Source organism: Plecotus auritus (assembly GCF_963455305.1).
Source record: "Plecotus auritus genome assembly, chromosome: 4".
Taxonomy (NCBI): Eukaryota; Metazoa; Chordata; class Mammalia; order Chiroptera; family Vespertilionidae; genus Plecotus; species Plecotus auritus.
This window is the reverse complement of record NC_137775.1, coordinates 69,400,909-69,417,172: the sequence shown is the minus strand read 5'-3', so window position 1 is coordinate 69,417,172 and position 16,264 is coordinate 69,400,909.

The window sequence follows — 16,264 nt, the reverse complement described above, 5'->3', positions numbered from 1 at the left end:
TAGTCAGAGGAAAGACTGCTTTTTCCTAGCAGAACTCCAAATCTCATAACTGCAGGTGTGGGGCCATTCAGCTTCTCCAGAGAAGTGCTCACCTGCCACCACTTTCTACTAATAAGCCTGGCTGCCAGTGTTGAGGGAGCCAAGTAGAGCTAGGGAAGAAAGAGACGTTCTCATCTATTATACCTTAATTCCTTTATTTGTTGATCCACAAGCATTCTGTGTTCTTCTAAAGTTGCTGAGTCTAGCATCTCCCTGGTTCATTTTCTCCAGGTATAAGATATCAGTCTCCAGACCGTGTGGGGTTTGGGCAGAAATGTGTTTGGGGCAGTGGTAAGGGCCTAGTGGTCTGTTTCTTGAATAGAATTGCAGCTGATTTTCTTGTTTCCAGCTCCCTGCTTATCCCTGCCTTCTACAGTCCTGACACCTGAGGGACTTCTCAGACTGAAGTCTGGAGCAGCTTTGCTTTCTTGCTGTTGTCTCTTCTCTATGCATTTAAGTTCAAACTTCTCTGGTTTTCTCTACTTACCTTTCTTCTGCCTGCATTTCATCTTCTAAAAATGGGTTGAAGCCTCTCATCTGCTTATGTTTTCCTTTCCATTTTCTATTCATTGGGAATTTATACTCTATTCCTCTATTGACAATTTAGGGGAGATTTAATTTTCAGCAGAGATAAAGAGATGTGCCATCTGCCTGGTTCATCTAGGATTATCTCCATATGAACTCTTATTGTGTATTAAGGTGGTCAACATTCAGACACTTATTTATTCTACAAAATGCAATGAGTGTCTTTTTATCCTACAATATGTCACATTTTATAGGAGATGTAGTGGAGAATAAGAAATCATTATTTAAGTGATAGATAGAAAAAAGATTCTCAAAAAGGGTCTGAGAAAGAGTGGTCAGGAAAGAAAGAGGAAAATCAAGAGTATTTTGTTATGGAAGTCAAGAATAATTTACCTTTTAAGAAGAATGGTCAGTAGTGTCCACTGCTAAATAGATGCAGACCAATTTAAGAGTGAACGGAACAAGACTGAGGGGTATTTAGGAATTATAACTGACAAGAATTAGAAACTGGCTGAATATGCAAAGTGAGGAAAAATTTCCTAAATCTCTGGCTTGGGGTGCCCAGATTAATGGTGGTTCTGTTTCCTGATATGAAAATGCCAGGGAAATGGTTAGCTTTGGTAGGCAAAGTTTTGGAGAAATTGAGGTACCTCTCAACTATACAAGATGAAATTTTGTATTTGGTTCTTGGGCATAAGAGAGGGATCTGGCTTACTTGAGGTCAGGAAAGATAAGGATTGAGAAGATAGGGGTTTCTTACAGTGAAGCGGGCATCAGTTAACTTGTAAAACAGTTGCTTGGTGTAAGGGAAGGCCAGATTGCAGTGACTCTGGGAGAAAACTAGAGGGGGGTGAAGTAGTGTCAGCCAGTGTGTGGGTCTATCACCAACTGTGTGGAACTTTGTGCCCAAACTCAGTTCATTAGTCTTATCCATTCCCCACTCTACTCCCTTCCCCCACTTTGCTCCTTTAAACTTATTCATAAATTTATGGTGTCATCTCCGTATGCATATAAATTCTGGCATTTCCTCTATACTTACCCAGCCAGTCCCTAAGGCTACATCAATACAATCTCTGTCTTTATTTTGTTTTTTTGCAACCAAGATGTTAATTAATTTAATGAAATATGCATGATCTGTGGTTTGTTTTCAATCAAACTTCATAATCACCAGCCCTATTTCAGCCTGGAAATCTTAAATAACTCTTTACATTCTCATAATTTCTCAGAATCATTTCAAATTTTCTAAATCCTCATTGAAACTTAATTCTAACACCTTGCTGCCACAGGAAAATTCCAAGCCACTGAGCGGGAGGTCCTCCACTTCACCTGTCAAAATATACTCCTCAAACTAACTATTCTTTCCTTCTTCTTGTAAGGGATGGTTTGGTTTATTTATCACCATTTTCCACCATAGAGGTGGCCACAGGCAATCTATAAAATACTAGAGGCCCGGTGCATGAAATTTATGCAAGGTGGCGGGGAGGCCCTCAGCCCAGCCTGGACCCTCTCCAATCTGGTACCCCTTGGGGGATGTCCAACTGCCGGTTTAGGCCCAATCCCCGGGATCGGGCCTAAACCGGCAGTTGGACATCTCTCTCACAATCCTGGACTGCTGGCTCCTAATCGCTCACCTGCCTGCCTGCCTGGTCGCTCCCAGGTGCCCCCCTCTGCCAGCCTGGTCGCCCCTAACTGCCCCTCCCCTGCCAGCCTGGTCACCCCATGCAGCCTGCTTGTTCAGTCGTTTGGTCGTTTCTCACTAACCCCCCTGCTCGTCTGGTCGCCCCATGCAGCCTGCTTGTTCAGTCGTTTGGTCGTCCCTCACTAACCCCCCTGCTGGCCTGGTCACCCCACGCAGCCTGCTTGTTCAGTTGTTTGGTCGTCCCTCACTAACCCCCCTGCTGGCCTGGTCGTAGGCAGCCATCTTGTGAGGGTGTGAGGGTTAACTTGCATATTACCTCTTTGTTATATAGGATTCTTATATGCATACCCTAGAAGACATAGCTCCTCTTTTCTAAACGTCCTCCTCTCAAGCCTAGGCTCATCTTTTAAAAATGGAAATGAACTATATCACTGCCTAGCTTAACATGCTTCAAAGATTCCCATGACCTTCCAACTGAAACCCAACTTATTTAGCATCTGTAAAGGGCTTTGTATGAAGGCATGGAATTGCGAGCAAATATGATTCTTTGGGAGAACTGAAATATTTTGAGATAGATAACATATGGATTGGGATGGGACTCAGGAAGTACGCAAGGGAGAGATAATGAAGGACCTTGTACCACCAGCCTGGTGGTAATGCCCAGAGGAATGGGAGAGAATGAGACCACAAGCTGATACGTCAAGGTGAAAAGTTGGTGTCTCCTGCAACCAGATAGAGGCTAAGCGGAAAAGATAATTTAACATATTCTATGATGCAGTGCCTTTAAGATGACCTTCTGGTGTTACATTGAGTTCCTTCTTATTTGACTAAAACTTGGGAGAATGCGGCCATTGCTAAACTAGCCACGGTGGGGGTGGTAGGGAAATGGTCAGCTCCAAGCACCAGGTTTTATTCTCAATTGGCATGTTTATTTTTCTTCCTAAGGGAGTTCCTGGTCAGGTCTGCCATGCTTGCCTACACCTCCCTGATCTTACATATAACCAATTGTACAACCTTAAATGTTAGTCAGCCTTACGAAATGGCAATGAGAAATTACAATGTCTAGTCATTATTAATACATTCTATCTTTCCCCATGTAACTGTTGATTTACTTTGTGTCAACACAGGTTAGTTAATATTTTTTGGAGTTTTACATAAGTAAAATTGTACAATGTGTATTCTTTTTCCCTGGTTTATTTTACCCACCATAATTATATTGAGATATAGCCATGTTATTACATGTATCAATAGCTCATTATTTTTTAATTGCTGCAAGTAGTTCATTGTATGGACACAAACATTTATTTATATATTCACCAGGTGATGGCTATGTGAATTATTTCTAATTAGTGGCTATTACAGAATCTGCTATAAACATTTGAGTATAACTTCAGTCCTTTTATGGGTATATGCTTCCATTTCTCTTGGATGAATACCTAGAAGTGGAATGGTCTGATAGTATGGCATGTGTATATAAGATAAGGTTGTATATCAGATTGGTTTTTAAGAAACTGCTGAAATGTTTTCTAAAATTGGTTTTACCACTTATAATTTTTACTACTGTGTATGAGAGTTCATGCAGTTGACTCTTGCTTTCTTTTAATCCATTCTGACAATCTCTGCCTTCCAATTGTGATGTTTCGACCACTTATATTTACTATGATTATTTAGTTGGTTTCCTGTTCATCTATCATATTGCTATTTATTTTCTATTTGTCCCATTGGTACTTTGTTCTCTTTTCCTCTATTTCTACCTTCTTTTTCTTTTTTTACTGATTCCTTTGTATCTCTTTTGTTGACATATTAGTTATAATTATTTGTCATTTTATTTCTTGCTTTAGGGTTTATAGTACATATCTTTAACTTATCACAGTCCATCATTTCCATCTATACTAATAAAAGGGTAATATGCTAATTAGACCAGATATCTTCCAGATGACCATCTGCACGTCCTTCCTGACAAAGCCGGGCCCGGGCAAAGCCACCTGCCGGCGGTTCCGGGCACCAGTGCCTGTGGCTGGCTGTGGCCTGGGAGATGGAGAAGCTGCCCACCCTGCAGTCCTTGGCACCAGCACCTGTGGCTGGCTGTGGCCTGGGAGACAGAGAAGCCACCTGCCCCATGGTCCAGGCTGCAGCCAGCCGGAGAAGCCGCCCACCCCGCGGTCCCGTGCGCCAGCGCCTGCAGCCCGGCTGAAGCCACCTGCCCACCATGCCCCTGCAACTGCAGCCATCCCGGGTGAAGTTGGCCCGGGTCCCAGGTGCCTGTGGCTGGCCAGAGGGAGGGAAGCCTGGGTCCCGGGTGCCTGCGGCCAGCTGGAGGAGGGAATCCTTGGTCCTGGGTGCGGGGCCGAGGCAGAGGTGGTTAGGGGCGATCAAGCCAGCAGGGGAGCAGTTAGGGGCGATCAGGCTGGCAGGCAGAAGCGGTTGGGGCAATCAGCAGGCAGGCGAACAGTTGGGAGCCAGAGGTCCCGGATTGTGAGAGGGTTGTCCGACTGCTGGTTAGGCCCGATCAGGATCGGGCCTAAACCAGCAGTCGGACATCCCCTGAAAGGTCCCAGATTGAAGAGGGTGCAGGCTGGGCTGAGGGACACCCCCACCCCCCCCCCCACACACGAATTTCATGCGCCGGGCCACTAGTATAGTATAAGATCTTTGGTATGTCTATTTCTCACATTCCATAAATAGCTTTTATGATATTGTTGTTATATAGTTATATATTTTAATACATAAAGTATAACACCACAAGACACTGTTCTTTTTCTTAATTAGTCAGGTGTCTCTTAAAGATATTTGTACACATGTAATACCTTAATCAATAAAAAATTTAAAAATGAAAAAAAAGATATTTAAATAATAAGGAAAAAGTCCTACCTATTTGCCCAGTATGGTAGTCATTTTTTGTGCAGATTCAGGTTTTTTTTTTTTTTTAAATAAATCTTTATTCAGATTATTACAATTATTTCTCCTTTCCCCCCCCCCCCCATAGCTCCCCTCCACCCATTTCCCACCCCACCTTCTGCCCTTACCTCCCCACCACTGTCCTCATCCATAGGTGTATGATTTTTGTCCAGTCTCTTCATGAACCCCCCATACCCTTTTCCCCCTGAGAATTATCAGTCCACTCCCTTTCTATGCCCCTGATTCTATTATATTCACCAGATTATTCTGTCCCTCAGGTTTTTAATTCACTTGATTTTTAGGTTCACTTGTTGATAGATATGTATTTGTTGTTCATAATTTTTATCTTTACTTTTTTCTTCTTCCTCTTCTTTAAGAATACCTTTCAGCATTTCATATAATACTGGTTTGGTGGTGATGAACTCCTTTAGCTTTTTCTTGTCTGTGAAACTCTTTATCTGCCCTTCAATTCTGAATGATAGCTTTGCTGGGTAGAGTAATCTTGGTTGTAGGTTCTTGCTATTCATCACATTGAAAATTTCTTGCCACTCCCGTCTGGCCTGCATAGTTTCTGTTGAAAAGTCAGCTGACAGTCGTATAGGTGCTCCCTTGTAGGTAACTAACTGTTTTTCTCTTGCTGCTTTTAATATTCTCTCTTTGTCTTTTGCTCTTGGCATTTTAATTATGATGTGTCTTGGTGTGGTCCTCTTTGGATTCCTTTTGTTTGGGGTTCTGTGGGCTTCCTGGACTTGTAAGTCTATTTCTTTCACCAGGTGGGGGAAGTTTTCAGTCATTATTTGTTCAAATAGGTTTTCAGTATCTTGCTCTCTCTCTTCTTCTGGCACCCCCATAATTCTGATGTTGGTACGCTTGAAGTTGTCCCAGAGTCTTCTTACATTATCTTCAATTTTTTGGATTTTTTTTTTTTTGCTTTTTGCTTTTCCGGTTGAGTGTTTTTTGCTTCTTTGTAATTCAATTCTTTGACTTGATTTTTGTGTTCCTCTTGTCTGTTTTTGGGTCTCTGTATAATATTTTTTATTTCAGTCAGTGTATGTTTAATTTCTAGTTGGTCCTTTTTCATATCTTCGAGGGTCTCGTTATATTTATCGGCCTTTTCTAGGATATTCTTAAAAAGCCTTATAACCGTGGTTTTGAATTCTATATCCAGTCGTTTGTTTTCCTCCATTTCTTTCGTTTGTGATCTGACTCTTTGACGCCGCATTTTCACTGCTTCCCTGAGTTGGTAAGGTAGATTTGTGTGCTAGGTTTCCAATATGGCCCAATGGGTCTGCCTCCCCAGTTAACCTGATTTGGACACTCTTGGTGCACCCCTTTGTGGACTGTGTGTACAGCCTTGTTGTAATTAAGTCTTTATTGTTGTTGGTATCACTGGGAAGAATTGACCTCCAGGCCAGTTGGCTGTAAGGATCAGCTGTGTCTATGCTGGGAGAAGTTTGGTGCTGGAGACAGCCTTATAGGATTAGACTTGCCAAATTGCAATAGCCTCTGTGCTCAGCTTGGATGGGGTGGAGTCTCAGTCTTGGCTTCCTGTCAGCCTTGCCCTTGCGCACACGTGCGTGCCTTCAGACCTCTGCCTTCCCGGCTCTTGAGTCTCTGCCCGAGAGTCCAGACTCCCCCCACAAGAGCGTGGGTCCCCAGGGGCTCGCCTGGAACTGGGGTTCACTGCAGTCAGAACTGGGGCTCAGTGCATTCAGGAGCCTCTGACTCCCTTCCACTAGGGAAAGCCTGTGGCAACCTCTGCAGCCTTTGTGCGCACTGGCGCGCACGCGCTTTCAGTCCTCCGCCTTCCCCGGCTCCCGAGTCTCCGCCCGAGAGTCCAGACTCCCCCTGTAAGAGCGTGGGTCCCCAGGGCCTCGCCCGGAACTGGGGTTCAGTGCAGTCAGAACTGGGGTTCAGTGCGGTCGGGGGCTTCCTTTCCCCTTCCGCCAGAGAAAGTCAGCCAGGCTCTCAGCCGCCCTTCCTCTCTGCGCGCACAAAGACCCTTTGCTGTACCTCCAATTCTCTGTGAGCTTTTCTCTTTCCTTCTAGTTGTAGAATTTTCACTCAGCCAGCTTTCCTGTGGTTCTGGATGGTGTCCGTTCTGTCTTGTAGTTGTAGTTTTGAAATTGTTGTGTGAGGCAGCAGTTTAGGTGTTTACCTACGCCGCCATCTTGGTTTCTCCCAGATTCAGGTTTTTAGTATACTTTTCCTTCTGCCTGTGAGTACTTCCTGTGATATTTTCATTAGTGATAATTTTCTGGTGATGCATTCTTTCAGGTTTGTTATGTCTTCATCTTTGTTTTTAAATTTACTTTTGATGCCAAAGAATTTTATATTGGTACTTTTTTCTCCCTGTGTTTTAAAGATGTTGGTCCACTGCCTCCTGCACACTCCCTACTGGGGATCAAGCCCGCAACCTGGGCATGTGCCCTGATCGGGAATTGAACCATCACCTCCTGGTTCATAGGTTGACGCTCAACCAGCCAGGCAATGATGAGGTTTTTAAGTTTGTTGGTGAGAATGGGCAATTTTCTCACCCATGTGTTAGCACCAGCTACTGTTCTCTCTTATTCTTTCAGATAGTTCTTTTCCCAACCTTAAGCAGTTTTCTTACACATGTGTACTGGTCAGTAGTCAGCTGAATATTTGAAAGGGAACTTCGGCAGGTCTCCAGAGTGCTGTCTGTGCAGTTCTTTCCTTTCCAGTTCTGCTGCGCACTTCAGTTGTGCTGTCTCCCTGGACACTCAGCTCCATCACTTCAACTCAGTCTGTCAAGTTCCACTTGGGTTAACCCTCCCTTCACTGCATCCTGAAAACTTTCTCAAGGAAGTGAGCGAAGGGAATTACAGGGCTCACTTCATTTGTTTCCCATTTCTCAGGGATCAATGTTCTTTGTAGTTTAATGTCTAGAATCTTGAAAACTGTTTTTTAGATATTTTGGCTGATGTTATGATCATTTCAGAGGGGAGGGTTATCCCAGTCCTTTTTATTTCATCTAGAAGTGAAAGACTTGATTCATTTATTTTTAAAGTTTGCTTTTAAATGATAGGAAGACTTGGTCTTTGCTTTTACATACTTTTTTTTTTTTTTTTTTTTTTTTTTTTTACTTCCTAGAGTTCCCAGTGAGATAGCTTTCTGATTCACAGAAAAGTATTTGTGATGATGTGTGTTGATGATAATTTTGGCATGACATTTCCTTAGAAGTTTCTACATTATCCATTTTTTATAGCTTTACACAATCCTTTTCTCAATTTTATAGCATCTTTTTATTACTTTTTCCTTTTCTTAAAACCAATATAACCGTAATCACAAAGATGCTGAGTGCTAGTCAAAAATGGCAGTTACCATTGATTTCTATATGTGATATAATTTTTTTTTACCAGGCAGGATTTTATCTTTACTGAATTGTAACTGAGAGAATTTTTCAGTAATTAATTGTAATTTTAATGCAGGCACAGATTTGTAAAAATGTAACATATGAGTATTTATGGGCTTCAATCAAAAACACATGATGCCATATATTATCTATTTATGAAAACAGTTACTTGAATAAAATGTTTTGCTTTGCTGGGACAAACATGACTCAGGAAGGCTCTTCCCTGAAGCAATCTGGCTATCAATATCCTTCTTGGCAACAGTCAAGATCGCATTTATAAGGAGGCATATGATAGGTGGTTTCCATTTTTTATCACATTTATATCTTTTCTTTTTGTTGACTATTAGTGGAAAGAAGCTCTAGCAATACTTTTTATCTTTGTGTTTACATTTTGATACAGAATCATTATTTAAATAAATGCTTACTTGGAAACTCAATATTAAAAACAGATAAAAGCAGGTTGTGCCTTGTGGGGCTACTGACTGACACCTTGAAAACACTGAGCTAGCAGGTGTGTGTCAGTGTAGAAGGTATTTATCCCTTTTGTATTCTTTCACTGGTGTTTTTTTTTGTGTGTGTGTGTGTTTTTATGTGTGTGTGTGTGTGTGTGTGTGTGTTTTGGTGTTATCAAATTGTAGGGAGAGCATTTATTCATTTTCTCAGAAAGCCAGGGGTTGAAGTCCATAGTTGGTATAACCTGAGCTCTCAGACTTATGGTTAGAGAGCTGACTCCTATTTACTCCAAATTGGCTGATAGAATATGAATGTTCTGATTGGCAGGGGGAAGCTTTCAACAATCATCCTTATGGCTTTTACATTGCATTCCATTTTCATTCTCCCTACTATTTTTGGGCATCTCTGATGAGCCTGATATTGGGAAGAATGTTATAGAGGAATCCTATATAATAAAAGGCTAATATGCAAATTGTCCCCTCGACTGGGAGTTCAACTGGGAGTTTGACTGGGAGTTCAACTAGGGGGCAGGCCAACCGCCTATGGCCCCTCCTCCAGCCAACCCCATCCCCGATCACCCCTCCCCCCTGATCAGGGGGTGGGGCCAGCCCACCACCCACCTGCAGTTCCTCCCCCAGGCCGGCCCAGTCCAATCAGCCCTGATCGGGGTGGACTGGCCGGACCCCACCCGTGCACGAATTCGTGTACCAGGCCTCTAGTGAGAGAATATGACCCTTGGCTAGAACTTTGAGTTTATCTTAAGTTCTGATGGCTTTATTTCTTATAAAGGAGAGGATAAAGTGGCATGTCAGCACCCAGTGTGAAAAGAGTATTTGAACAGATTAGAAAATGTAAGCTTTAGTGTTTATTACGGCTGAATGTGTAAGACTAACGTTATGAGTAGATCATTAAGTGGTGACCATGCAGTAAAATTTGTATTAACATCTTTTCTTCTCTGCTGGTTATTCACAGATATAAAATCACTATTGCATTAACTTACTACCAAATTTGCTAACCTGGATCAACTGCCAATCAAAACCTGCATTTGCATTTTTACTGCCAATCTTGAATAAAAGTTAGTCGGTGATAAAATGTCTTTGGTAAGCTCCAGAATCCCACTTTTGTGTTCTTATTCCTTTAAATATATCCTCCAGTTGTGGTCTCTGTAGTTTCAGGTTGACCTAAGTTAGCATTAAAACTTTTCAAGACTGCTACTTGGAAGATCTGCATGCTACTATTGATTCCAGCACTAAGCACTGACACCTTAAGTCTTAATTGCATTATGTGTAATGGGGAATTTGAGCAGTATGATTTATAAAGTTCTTTAAAGCCCCCAAATTCTGGAATACTGAGCTTTTTACAAAGGTGGAAAACATTTAATATGTTCACATGAAATGTTAGTGACATCTGTCACAAATCCCAGAAAAATTTGCATCTAACAGATACATTTGAAATGGATGTGGGAAATGTTCCAGAACTTGGGAATTGTAGCTTCATTATTTCTGCTAAAACCATCATTCTGGGTAACCCAAAGAAAAGCACTTTCCACTTCCATTCATATATGCTTTTTATTCACTTGTCTGTTCTACAAATATTTACTCACTCAACAAATATTTATTGTCTACTATGTAGCAGCCACTTGTTCAAGGTGCTGTTGCAAATATGTTTTTGTTCATCCTGCTTAGTTTAAGTGTGAAAAATTTGGGGATCTGAAGTGAGGGCTCTGGAAAATTATCACAGACTGAAATATGTATAAGGATGATTTGCCTACTAGTTGCCTCAATCCCTATTCCCACTTTTATCCATATCCTAGCCAAACCTTTGTTCTTTTTAAATATTTCAAGTTTGGAATGGGATAATCATTTTGATGTACAGGGTGCCTCTAAGAAAGTAGTATTAGGGTAAAATATTCAAACTGGCACTCTATTTAGCCAGAGGACAGAAGAGAAAGTGTCCAGAAGATGAGATAGAGGGATCAAAATGCATATATTTTTGCATAATCTTGTCCTCATGCATTCCAGAAATAATATTTCTTTTTCTTTCTCGGTAAAAGCACAGACTGTGTGTGCACATGCAGTTTTTCTAGATTGTCTCTATGTCTTAAATGACCAACAGATTTTGTTTTGTGTTTTTAGCTGTAGACATTCAAATTTCCAATTTATTTTACCATACTTGTGATAAGCTTGCACTTTGAGAGAATCCATGTGTGCAAATCTATAAGTCAGAAGACACTTGAATTAGAAACGTAGGCCTTGAAGTACCTCATACGTCTATGAGCTCAAATGCAGTCTTTCATGTCTAAACTGTAGCATCTATTTTTTCAGGTTTCTCCCACTCTCCGCCTGTATATCTGTCATCTTCATTTCATGTTTACATGTTTATTTTGGGAATGCAACATTTAGGAAAGTGGAATCTGCTCCAAGAAATATGCAGTGAGAATTCCATCACAAAGCAAATACTGAAATCAAATGGCATTTATTTTTCACACATCTTTTATTTTGTATTTTTAGATATCACCTTTTAGAGAGCTTGCAATGAAGAGGATATAAAACATGAACCAACTGTCAACTAAAATTCACATGTTAAATTGTGGGAAAAGATTGAAAATTGGAATTGATTGTGAAATAGTCTTTCTTTCCTTTTGACTTTAGAAAGAAGAACTAATAGTTGAAAAACTGAACAATTTTTAATCCAAAGCACAATGTCAATATCTTAAAATGCCACGAATGAAAGGCTTCAATTCTATTTTCTAAAGCTATGATTTATTCAACAAATGCATACTGAGAAACTAATGCATGTAAAACATATTTAGGAACATGATGGGAAAAGAGACATTATGGAAAAATATAATGAATGGTTCTTACACAAATAATTTTACAACAGAAAAAAAGGAATTACTTCTGCAACTGTAGTGATTGACTTGTTTTCACTTGTTGATAAAATATATGTGACATATCATTTTTTACCTATGTTGTAAAAGCTACAAACTATTCACCAGATGGCTCCTAATATAATATTGAGCAGAACTGGTCTAGAGAAAGTCCTTCAAATCCCTATGAAGAGTTCAACAGGACAGAGAATTCTCATCTTAGAAGAAATTCAGTGTTCCTGCCCTTCATTCAACCAGCTTTGACATATCAGAAAATAATGATGTTTACTTAGTAGCCAGAGGAAATCTGGGCATCTCTTGCATAGCATAAGCACTACATTTCAGTTATCTAAAGGTCTATTGGTATATTGCAAGCTGGCCTTGAAGTGGCCAACACCATCACCGTGGACCATCTATGTCCAAATTCATTATGTGAGTTTTCCAGAAGCAAAATAAGAAAGTGTGCAGGAATTGAAAGAAGGGGAGTTTTGGGGGACATGACTGAATTCCTACTTGATCCATTCTGTGAGCTCTTTTTTTCTTTAACTTTTATTCTCTTTATTTTATTTTTTTCTCTTTATTGATGAAAGTATTACAAATGTCCCCTCTGTTGTTGTTTTTTTCCCCATTGACCCCTCCACTCTGCACCTGCACTTCCCAGGCCTTCACCACTCTATTGTCTGTGTCCACTCTCTTGTCTGTGTCCATGGGCTATGCATATATGCATATAAGTTCCCCAGTTAGTCACTTCCCACCCACCCACCCACCCACCCCCTGCCTTCCCTCTGAGGTTCATCAGTCTATTCCCTGCTTCTATGTCTCTGGATTTTGCTCATCACTTTATTTTGTTCATTAGATTCCACATATGAGTGAGATCATGTGATACTCATCTTTCTCTGACTGGCTTTTTGAGCTCTTTATGATCAGCCACCACCAAGAAGATGATTCTCAGCTAGGTATTTCATAAATGTAAACATGAATCCAACTAAATTTGTTTCAACGCTGATCTGTGTTTAAAGTCAATTCCTGACACTGATTTCCCACTTACTGAGATATAAAGACTGATTTAGAACTCCTAAATCAGAACAATATAGACTTGGATTATGATTCCCTAAATTTTTGGTGTTTCTAAATATAATCCTCAAAGAGATTCTGCAGATGGATAACTGAATATAAGAAAAATATTAAAAGAAACACTTAAAAGTGAAATGAAGGCTGGGAATCAAACATATGGGAAGTTAGTTTTCAGCATTTGAATAATATACATTTCTAAACAATGCCAATCATACAATTGTCTTGGTACACAATATTAAGAGATAATTTATAGAAGGTGAACAAGGCTAAATTGTAAGTGCAGATAAACTATCAAGAGGTGGAATCTCCAACCTTTCAAAGTAAACTTGGGATGCTGAAAGTTAGGAGCATGAGGCTAGAAGGAGAAGGAGGGTCACTGGTTATCAGCAATGATTTATAAGAAGTTATTCTGTCTATTCACATCTTTGGGTAAGTTTCATGGAATTTGTTGGTATTTGTTGTTTTCTTCGCAAAATACTTTTCTGTTTTATGGCCCTGAGCTCTTATTGATTTTCATTAAACCAATTCCTTATTTTTTTGTGAGCCAAAATTTAAATTGAAAAAAATTTTTAACAAAAGTAACAGTTCTTTTAAGTTACAACTCTTCGTGAACTAATTTTTAAGTCCAATTACATGAGATGATAATAGCCTTCAAGCTGTTATTAGAATACTAGAGGCCCGGTGCATGAAATTCGTGCACGTGAGTGGGGGGGCATCCCTCAGACCAGTCTGCACCCTCTCCAATCTGGGATGCCTCGAGGGATGTCCAACTGCCCGTTTAGGCCCGATCCCACCATCGGACCTAAATGGGCAGTTGGACATCCCTCTCACAATCCAGGACTGCTGGCTCCCAACTGCTCGCCTGCCTGCCTTCCTGATTGCCCCTAACCGCTTCTGCCTGCCAGGCTGATCACCCCCTAACCACTCCACTGCCAGCCTGATTGATGCCTAACTGCTCCCCTGCCAGCCTGTTTGCCCCTAACTGCCCTCTTCTGCAGGCCTGGTCACCCCTAACTGCCCTCCTCTGCAGGCCTGGTCTCCCCCAACTGCTCTCCCCTGCAGGCCTGGGTCCCTCCCAACTGCCTTTCCCTGCAGGCCTGGTCACCCCCAACTTCCCTCCTCTGCCGGCTTGGTCACCCCTAACTGCCCTCCCCTGCAGGCTTGATTGCCCCCAACTGCCCTCCCTTGCAGGCCTGGTCCCTCCCAACTGCCCTCCCCTGCTGGCCTGATAGCCCACAACTGCCCTCCCCTGCTGGCCATCTTGTGGTGGCCATCTTGTGTCCACATGGGGGCAGGATCTTTGACCACATGGGGGCAGCCATCTTGTGTGTTGGAGTGATGGTCAATCTGCATATTACTCTTTTATTAGATAGGATAGAGGCCTGGTGCACAGGTGGGGGCCAGCTGGTTTGCCCTGAAGGGTGTCCCGGATCAGGGTGGGGGTTCCCTTGGGGCGTGGGGCGGCCTGGGCGAGGGGCCTGTGGTGGTTTGCAGGCAGGCCATGCCCCCTGGCAACCCAAGTGGAGGCCCTGGTATCTGGGGTTTATTTATCTTCTACAATTGAAACTTTGTAGCCTGGAGTGGAGCCAAGCCTTCTGCTTGCTCCGTGGCGGCAGCTATTTCTATTGGAATTTATGTATCTTCTATAATTGAAACCTTGTAGCCTTAAGCGGAGGCCTGGGCCGGCCAGGGTGTGCGGAAAGCTTGGCTTCCTCCATCACTGGGGGCAACCTAGCCTCCTGCTCTTTCCAGCTCCATGGCTGCCGCCATTTCTGTTTGGGTTTATTTATCTTCTATCATTGAAACTTTGTAGCCTTGAGTGGAGGCCTAGGCCGGCAAGGGCAGGCGGAAAGCTTGGCTTCCTCCATTGCCAGGGAAACCCAAGCCTCCCTCCTGCTCTCTGTAGCTGTAGCCATCTTGGTTGGGTTTATTTGCATATTCTCTCCTGATTGGCTGGTGGGCGTGACTGGTGGGCGTGACTGGTGGGCGTGGCTTGTGGGTGTAGCAGAGTGATGGTTAATTTGCATATTACTCTTTTATTATATAGGATGGACTGCATCTGGGCTTTAGAGAACAGAGGCAAAGGACTTTCCATGCAATATATAAATGTGACATGGGGTAGTATTTTAACCATATAACCTTGAGTGAGGTAGGGTAAGGCGAGATGCAGATCATGAGGGAAAAACCAGAAAGTTCTGGTTTTGTTACAGATCCCTGGGGAGAACACAGCACGCCAGGCAGGGCTGCTCGGGGAAAGCATGGGGGTTACTTACCAGGAAGCTGGAGAGGGGACTAAAGAGCAAGTGTCATTTTTTGCAGTTCCTGTGGGAAGGAAAGGGTGAGGCAAGTAAACAGATTTATCATTGATAAGTTCAGCTGGTGCTGCAGCACTGGGCCTGTCCCTGGATTTTTTGTACCTGGCTCTGGGCGGTTAGAATAAAGGTACAGAGTTCTGGTGTGTGAGAGGCTGATTTGGGGAGTGTTTGGGTTGTGAACTTAATTGGCTGCTCAAGAAGGAGAACTGACCAAGTGATGTGTAGGGCAAGATATGCGTGCAGGGGCATGGAGTATCATGAGTCATTTTAATAAAATATAGTATAAATGATATCTGCATTATAATATTATGGGTGATCTGATTGAGAAGTCTGTTCCCATTGACTACGCATAACTGAATAAATAATAGATGGTACAGACATATGTTTGCCAATCTACCAATTTTATTATTACTGCTAATTGCCTGCTAGAATATAAGCACCAGAAGAACAGGGGCACCTTGGCCTCTTTGAGTCCCTGCCGTATCCGGCTACATGGCACTCAGCAGTCATTAAATAAATATTCATGGAATGAATGCTTGGGGAATTTTTGTACTACATATATTTTGTGTTTTACTGTTAAGTATTAAGTAAATAGTTCAATATTTATGTGAGATTAATTTTTATAAGAAAACTTGAGGCTCGATGCACAAAGATTCGTGCAAGAATAGGCCTTCCTTCCCCTGGCTGCCGGCACCAGCTTCCCTCTGGCACCTGGGACACAGGCCTTCGCTCTGGCCGCCGCCTTACACCTTCGCTCCGGCTGAAGCTGCCTTCTGCCTTAGCTCTGGCCCTGCCACCCTCCTGTAGCTCCCTCCACCCCTCACCCCCACCCCCCTCATAAGCACCCCCCAGAGGCCCGGAGCAGTCTGGGTGGGGTGGAATGCCTGCGTCATTGCCATGGAGACGATGCAAGCGTCCCGGCTTGGCTGCCACCATCTTTGATGCGTTAATTTGCATATTACCTCCTTATTGGCTGTGGGCACTGCCATCTTTGTTGTAGAGTGATGCTCAATTTGCATATTCCATCTTTATTAGATAGGATAATATCATAAATGTAATGGGGACATATTGAGTCC